Below are 9,256 nucleotides of genomic sequence, written 5' to 3'. Positions count from 1 at the left end.
TGAAGGACAAATGCGTCAACGATTGCAGTGTAACCCCAATCCTACCCAGTCGTGTTTGTTTACCATTACGATTCTAAGTCTTAGTGATATAAACATCAAAATGTCCCCAGCAGAGAGAGAGTTAAGAGCACTTCTGTTTCCACCTGCCCCTTGAAATCCAAATAGAATGAATTTATTTCACTTTGTCTTCACTTTTTGGTGGAAATGGAATTATTATTGTAACATGAGTTTTGAATACCTTTGGCTTACATTTATGAAAACGAAAACACTATTTTCATGGGATGAAGAATACACCAATAAAACAGGTGATAGGCAGAGAACCTCATCCAGGGTTAGGTAAATGTAAATGCATGGGTGCATAGCACTGACAAGGACATATGGTTATATTCAAAGAGGCTGACATCTGTTTTAAACTACACTGTTATTCAAATTATATGGAAATATAAGCAGAAATGCATTGGTACACTTATTACAGAAATTTTTAAAGCTGTTGCAGTAAATCCCTTTTATTTGAACAGCTGCAGATTAAAATGAAGTAACCGCATTGTTGATTACTGTAACATTACTGATGGCCTATTATGAACAATGGGATTTAGAACACGGATGGGTAGTAAGCATTTTATTTTTATAATCCAGTTGAATTTGACAAACTCTAAGTAGCAAAGTAGATGTTGACCAGAGAGATATGGATGGTTTATTGTTGAGATAGGAACCCCTGGTGGGATGGTAAACACAGAATCTCTTCCAGGAGGTTATCAAGACATAAGAATCACAGGTAGTTGTATAATGTGTCGGTGTTTTTGTGAGTGGAAATTAAACCTTCCCATTTGCTAAGATAGTGATTGGCTTTATTTAAGAAACAGTTCATTTTAAAATTTGCTAGTTGAGTATTTTTATTTTTATGTTTTATACATATTATTTTTATATGTATATGTTATGTTTAAGTGGAATTAAATTACATTGCTTTATTTTGATCAATAACAGGATTGGCTGTTAACATAGATGGATTTTTAAGACTCACAATTGTTTCCCACCATTTACTTAGGACCATTTTTGAGAGTTAAGCACAAGGTAAATTCCCCAATACTCTTCAGTGTGATTAAAGAGAAGTTATCGAAACAGTATTCAATGCTTGCTCCATAAGCAAATTGTCCATTGCAGCTAAAATTATTTCACTAGTGACTGGTTATCTTCAACAAGTATTATGATCAAGTTTATTTTGTATTAATGCCATTGTTAATAATTTTCCCACACCACACTGTATTTTCTACTTTATTTTCTGTTACAGTGGTATTTCCTAAGGGGGCTGTCCAATGTTAAATTTTCCTTAAAGTTTAAGAGTTGAGATATAAATAATTGCATAAAGTTCTATTTAAATGTAAATCTTGGTTCAAAAAGAAGTGTAAATAATACTGAAGAATTAAAACCAATTTTAAATAATAATATCAAAAAGCTCCATAAAATAACATGCACATTATGCTGTTTTGAATTAATGACATAAATCTGTACATAAATTTATTTATTTTTACACTGGTACTTTTTTTTAGAAGAACAAAGTAGCATAAAAACACTGTTTCCAGGTATACTCCCTTGAGTTTTTAAACACCCAACTTATACACAATGCAATTGACCCTTAAACTTTGTAGGTCTGCTTACACACAGATTTTTTTTCAATCAACCCTCGAGATTAAATTGACTGGTGCAGTTCAAACCTGCATTGTTTAAGGCTCTACTGACCATTAGGAATCTGAGTATTCAGAAGGTGGACTTAAGTTATTTATGGATTTTTTCCACTGGCAGGACAGTTGTCCCGCCCCGAACCCCTGCTGTTGTTCAAGGGTCAATTATATTTCTGATGATGCTTCAAGTCTGTATAAACTGAACAAGATATGGATCCTTACATTAGTAGTCAATCTTCACTTCCCACTATAACCACTACTGAATAAACAAATTGGATTTGGGGAAGGGTATGAAAACTGCAGAAGGAAAGCTATCATTCCCTGTAATTTTCATAGACATTGATTACACAACCATACCATCTCTAAGATGAGAGACCTAGAAAAAAATGAAACATTCAGAAGTAGTCAATTTATGTTTTCTTGAATAGCAGTATGTCCAAAATAGCTAGGCGTGCATCCTCTAAAAAATAGTAGTGGTATAATACGCAGAACACATGTTAAATGTCAGGAAAGGTGCTGGTTATTCCTCCCTCTGCTGTTGACCTATCATGGAAGAAACCAGCCGGCTCGACAGGATGTATCTCACAGAACAGCACTCACTTTAGAGATCAACAACTTCAGAGGCTAGGTCTGGTTCTCAGCATTGTAGGTCCAGAAACTTGATTCTGTTAATGCTCCCAAAAGTGACTGGGCTAAGTGAACCAGCCAAAAAAAATACCAATTATATTGATAGACATAAATGCCCCAAATGTTTTTTTGGTCAGCACAATCCCACCATTTACAAAGGAAGGCAAATTATGTTAAAAAGATTGCTAAGTGACCATGAAATCTGGACAGGGAAAGTTGGCTCCTCTTAATAGGCAGTGTTGACAAGTGACACCTGTCTGATGGAGCCATCCTCATAGAGGCATGTCTCCAGCCAAGACACCTAAAGGCTTCATCAGCTTGATTTGATACGATACTCTTCATTAAGTCCCTGTTCCCTTTTGCATTCCAGGCCTTGGGATATTCCCTGGTCACTTTGACTGGATTTGGGTGCCTTAAAAACAAAAAACCATCAGCAATATAATTACAAACGATTTCTTGGGTATGGCTGTTTCTACAAAATGATAAACTAGTTTGTTTATTTACTATTTTTTGGTTCTCTCAGAAGATAGGTTTTTCTTAAAAATTTTAAATAAAAAATCCAAAGTGTCTTAACAGTTGTCTCTTAGGTAATAAGTGCCTAAATCCAAACCCATTTGAAATATTTCCATTTTAGATTTAATATCCCTATTATATTAAATCTTTAATCAAAATTAAAACCAATTTTTTGTTTAGTATATTATATTAACGTCTAATATTCCATCAAAAAATAGAGTCCACTTTTTCTGGATTGAATATGCATTTGTTCTTTTTCATTTTAATTCCCAAAATACAGATTCTTACAAAATTCATTTCTAATTTTAGAACTTGATCTAAAACTACTAAAGGGACATTTGCATGAAAAAATAGATTGTCCTCATAGAAAAAGAAGTCACATATTTTTTAGACTTAGATTACCAAGTGTGCAATGAGTATCTTGAACTTAAATATTGTATATTCCCCTATTTCTGGATTGAATACAGTAATTTCTCTATATATTACTGAGCTATTAATACTACCCTGAAAATAAGATGTGTGTGTATACATACACATACACTTGAATGGAGCAAAGCTCATCAACTTAGCCTGGTTGAGCCAACATAAAATATGAATAAGGAAGTTGTTCCTAAGCAGTTTTTAAGCCTTCTGTTTTAACATTAAACTCCTGAGCTCCTCATCACCTCCTTGAAAAACCCCTCATTGACAGTTCTAATACTTCCCTACTCCAGCTAAACGGGAAAAAAATCCATGTCTTTGTGAGTGTGGTGGATTAATTAAATGAATGGCCTCAATTAGTGGCCTCTCTTTATCCATACCATTACAATATAACTTGGCATTGTTTCCATCATGATGTTTAGCCGATTTCTCCTACTTCTTGAACCAGGGATGCCTGCCCTTGTGACTTGTTTTGACCAAGAGAAGGGGATGAAGTATCAGCGTGCCGGTTCCAAGCTTGAACCTCAAAAGCTTGTGTACTCTTACTGCTGTCTTGTGTCATCTAGGTAATCTCTCTGAGAATAAGCTTGCCTGATAGAGAATGGGACACAGCTTGATTGTTCCATTCTAGTTCCTAGATGTATGAAAGACTACACAGTGCCTAGCCAACCCACCAGCTGACCCCAGAGACATGAACAAATGTGCCCAGCAAGATTAGCTGAGCCCGGATCAGCAGAACGAGATCAGCAGAACCATCCAGCCAACCTATATAATGTTGAGACATGCTAAATGACTGTGGTGTTAAATTTCCAAGTGTTGGGGTGTATTTTTATGCAGCTATAGCTATGTGACACAAAAGGTTTATTATAACATTAATGTTATTTCTTTTTTCTTGGAGTAGAATCAGTAACTACCTAGGCGTTCTATTCCTGTAAAATTTGAACATTGTGTAAGTTCAGCATTTCTGATTTCAGGGAAAGAAAGCAAGTGCAGCTGTTTATGTTTTGCACAGATATGAGACAGTATATAGTATTATCACTCTCCCTTATACAGCCATTCTCTCCTCTGTACTAATTCTCTCCCCTTAGTTTGCTCACTCAGGCAGCTTTCCTTTGACTTTTCTTTCCTCTTAGCAGCCCTGCTACTCTTCTTTCTTTAATTACTATCCTAAAAAAATCTATAATTTATACTTAACGCTTTAATTACTTGAAGTCTGATGTCTGTCCCCACTGCTCTACTTAAACAGTTCTCATAAATGGTCCTTGAATTGTCAAAATTCATTTCATCGTCCAGTTATCCACTTACTGGATCCCTCTGTAACTTTTGAAGACACTAAGCCTAATCACTTTCAATTCCTATCCTTTGGCCTTGGTCAGGGACAAAACTTCTCTGAGTTTGCTTAGAAGAAAGGCAATTTTATTGGGCAGAATCAAGGGTCTTTCCAGAACTCAAAGTCTAGAAGCACAGCCTGACCTCGCAAGGCAACGGGACCTATCATTTCAGGTCCTCTGGTCTCTCAAGTCCTTTCTGCTCTCTGCAAACTTTCTCTACTGCAGCAGATAACATGGCCAATCCCAGCCAGCTACCCCAGGCCCAACTTCACATCCCTTCCAGTTCAAGCACATAATAGACTGATTTGTTGAATTCCAGTTTCTCATTCCTGGAAGAGAAAGATGAATTGGCCCAGTATGACTCATGTGGCTACTCTTAACCAAAAAGTTAGAAGGGACACATATTCAAAATGTTATATATGTTTACACCTGGCATAGGTGTAGTGTAGGATGGGCAGATAGCCCAAGAGCTGTCTCCTTCAAAAACCTTTCATGGCTCTCCTTGGACTACAGTTTCAAGTCTAGAAGTTACCCTAAACTCTTCAAGGCCACCATGCTTCAACCCGTACAACATAACCAGCTCTCCTACTCCTTCACTGTGGACAAGATACTCCCTGTTCTCAGAACGGCTGCGAGTTCTGTCAATTTGCCAATGAAGCTTTATCTGGGAGAACTCTTCTACCAACGCCTTTTCTGAATATTGACATATGATGGATCTTTGAGGATTCAACACTAATGAAATCTCTTCCATGAAGCATTTATCAGTTTTGTTGCTTTACTTTTTTTCTTCTACCCACAGTATTTCGCTTATGAATTTTATTATATTTATATTATTTTGGTTTTTACTATAATTGTTAGGTTATAATAACTGGGAGCCATGGTATTCTGTAGAGGATTCATATCTTTTAAGTTATGTTTAAATTATTAGTTTTGCTTTTAGCTTTAGTCCTTTTCAAAAAAATTTTTTTCAGAAAAAATGCAGGAAGTAATGCAATTACTACCCGTGTATCCACCAATCAGAAGAAACATTTGCTAACACTTTATGTTTTCTGTTTTCTAAGACAAAAAATATAGATATATATGTAAAGTTGAATTCCTTTATCATCCATTTATTCGTCTCCTGCCTCCTTTCTCAGAGGCAACCACTATGATATTTTTGGTACATATCCTTTTACTATAAGCCTTTATCTTTATGATTTTCTAAACTCGTACCTTTAAAAGAAATCTCTCCTTTACTCGAGATTTAAATTTGATTATAAAGGATAGTGTTATTTTAAAATACTGTTTAGTCTTAGTGTATTAGTTAGAGCCTCCAGTACATACTGTACAGAAGGGGATCTGGGGCACCCTTCTTTTGCTCCTAACTCTAATAGGGAGACTTCTAAAGTTATTATGTTTACTGTAGGCTCTTGTAGAAACCCTTCCTTGAGTTCAAGAATTTATATTGTCTTTTCTTTTAATTTTTAAATTATTTTTTATTTATTGTAGTCACATTAACAAAATCTAGCAAGTTTCAAGTGTAAAATTCAACAGTAATTATATATATATATATATATATGAACACACAATGCACACTCTCTCTCTATACATACATAGATAGATAGATATAGAGAGTGCATTGTGTGTTCATCACCCATAGTTAGATTTCTTTCCATCACCACATATTTGACTTCTTGTACCCCTGTCTACCTCCCCTCTCCCTTCCCTCTGGTAACCACTAGTCCATGAGTCTCTTTGTTTGTCATGTTGTTTGTTGCTTTTAGATTTATTTTTCACATATAAGTGATACCATGTGGTTTTCAACTTTTTCTGTATAGCTTATTTTGATTAGCATGATTATCTCAAGATCCATCTATGCTGTTTTGTTACTAAGTGTTTTTTGTTTGTTTTTACATGAATAAGTTTGGACATTATCAGATGCGCATTCGACTTCTTTTGAGATAGTCGTTTTTTTCCCCTCATAATGACTTGTTTTATAGATTTCATTGCTTTATTTCTGGGAGGATCTTAAACATCTTTCTTTTAAAGTCATTTTGATGTTGTTCTCTTATTTGTACTTTATTGCTGGTGAATTCGTCTTCCAATTTTGATTTGACTGTTTTTCTCAGTGTTAGTTGCCCTTGGAATCTTTGAGCTGAGATCTGTTTTTTCCTCTCCCTCTCTCCCATTACCTTCTCTTTTGCCTCTACCTGACCATCACCTTCTTGTCCAGATTCAGATCTTGGCAACCCTGGCCTTACATTCCGCAGTGATATTGAGGGTATGCAGACATAGTCACCAAGACAGTGAGGAACTTGGCCCAGGTTCTATACCTCCCTCTTTCTGGCCACACTGCAAGAATACAGCAAAAGTAGCAGTTTTTTGGCTCCTTCGAGCCTAAGAGAAAGCACCCAAATCCCAATTTTAGACACTGAGTCTGGCTTCAGTTCTCTATCATGCATGAAACACTTTTTAACAGGAATGGAACTGCCTTTCATCTCTGATATTTGAGGACCAAGACACTCTTAGTTTTAGCCCTTGTATTCTACTGTGTGTTTGTGAATGTTTCTAGAACATGGAAATGACTGCCTTATCATTTTGTTTTAGTGGCTTTATTTGGATCAAGATTCTATTTCTAATGTGACTTTATTTCCTCTCAGCACCTTGTACAGTTCTTTGTACATGATAAGTGCTCAAAAAAAGTTTCTGGAATTCAAACCACTCCATCATGTTCAAGGGGAAGCTGAGTGAATTTTCATCAGAAATATACTGTGACGGAAATGCATTCATCAATACAAGCTCAATCTAGATGAACTTCAAGTATCTCTGTGTCAAGGATTACAAGATTCCATCCCTGTGTACATGAGTGACTCTGAAGAGAAGTAGACACATTCAAACAATTACTAGAACAGACAATAACCAAGTGCTAAATAAATACTTGAAGATGACATAAGAGTTCCTGTGTCTACAATTCAACCCTAAAAAAACTGTATAATACATCTTATGTATGTTTTCATTATTATAACTTCAGATTTTTATTTCTCTGTCTGTCTTCACTAATTATTGTTATAGTGAAGTATCTGCAAGTAACTAGCCTGTTTGTCTTGGGTAATAGTCTTTAATCACCATCTCATCTCCCAAGCTAAATTAACTTCACCTCCCTTCCACCTTTCACTTCTTTCTCTTTAGTTCGTGTCTCTTTTTACTGTCAATTCTTTGGACTTGGAAGAGAGAGTGACCCAGAGGCTATTAAATAGAACTCTTGACATGCAATTTGATAACCTCCATCTTCCAAAACCAATATCTGATTGCCCTTTTCAAATCTTAAATTATCTTACCTTAGTTTCCAACTCAATATATAAATCTTGATACTAACACTAGTTTCTGTTATAGAGTTCCAATCCGTAGGCTAGTTCTCTCCTCTCAGTTGTCTTCCATAGGCTCTAATCTCAACCTGGAAATTAACCACCACCAAAATAAATGAGTCTAAAGCAAACATAAGTCAAAAGGTGGGACTCCTACTTCATCACTAACAGTCTTAATAATTAAACTAAATTTTTTATGTGTATAGGTACCAATAAGACAGAGTACCATGCAATGATTTGTGTTCATTGAATTGCTTTATTGTTTACTCAGCATGTAGATAAGGTCTTATACTCTACTTATATTTTACTATAGTTATAGTATATTTCAATAGTATTTTCGAAATTTTTATACACGAATCTTCTTCATAGAGGCATTGATCAACATTTATCTAGGTATTTCTTCTTCATCATAGTTACATTCCATTTTAAACTCTGAGGGTAATTTTTAAGTAGCGAATTACAGCTGTGCAGTTTGGCTTTTTGTCATAATATCAAAGTCTCTTTACTGCTTTCTAAGTATTTCACTCTCAATATTATCTGTCACCACATTGAGTTATTAGCATCATTTTTCTTATAAGCAAAAAAGTAATTATTATTTCTCTGTTTATTCTTTTTTCTACAACGTTGTTAATTAGGTTTCACAGATTTCTGACAATCTAACCTTGAGAGCATCCTATCTTAAATAACTAGATATCTGATAGCAAACATTTAGTGGCAATTATTTTGTAGATCAACAAATTAAGACGTGAAGCAAAAGTTAATGCCAAATATTATTTTTCATCAAGTATGAGTCTAATGTTTGGAAAATAATTATTAAACTATGTAAAACTCTTCTAGTAATAAGTATAAAATCCTTTATCTTGGAAAAGATTTACTGATTTTGTTTTTTGGGGATTAAAAAGTTTAAATGCAAAAACAATCGTACGAGTAAAGCAAACATCAGCTCTTTTTTCCTCCTTTTATAACTAATGCTCTCATTCAGATCCTCCCACTCAGGGTGTACTTTTGAGCCTCACTTTAATATGGGGGTTTATTTCCCCCAGACGTAGACAACCATGTCTCTTCAGTATACAAAGATATATGGGCATCTTCCTGGAACATAAGTTTTTCTCTAGATTTGGTAGGAAAGAGAATTAAATTATTTAACTGATGACTTAAAACATTTTTATATTAAACATGTTTTTATATTAAAATTATATATATATAAAATAATATATACACATACATATATATATCTCTATCCCAAATAGCTATATTTTTCTAATATTATCTTTCTGTTAGAATTTTACCTCCTCCATAATTTCATGAATGCATTCATTTATAACAAGATTTTTAGCAGGGG

The sequence above is a fragment of the Pteropus vampyrus genome, unplaced genomic scaffold (assembly GCF_000151845.1).
Source record: "Pteropus vampyrus isolate Shadow unplaced genomic scaffold, Pvam_2.0 Scaffold122, whole genome shotgun sequence".
In the NCBI taxonomy this organism is placed as follows: Eukaryota; Metazoa; Chordata; class Mammalia; order Chiroptera; family Pteropodidae; genus Pteropus; species Pteropus vampyrus.
Note: the sequence above shows the minus strand (reverse complement) of the source record.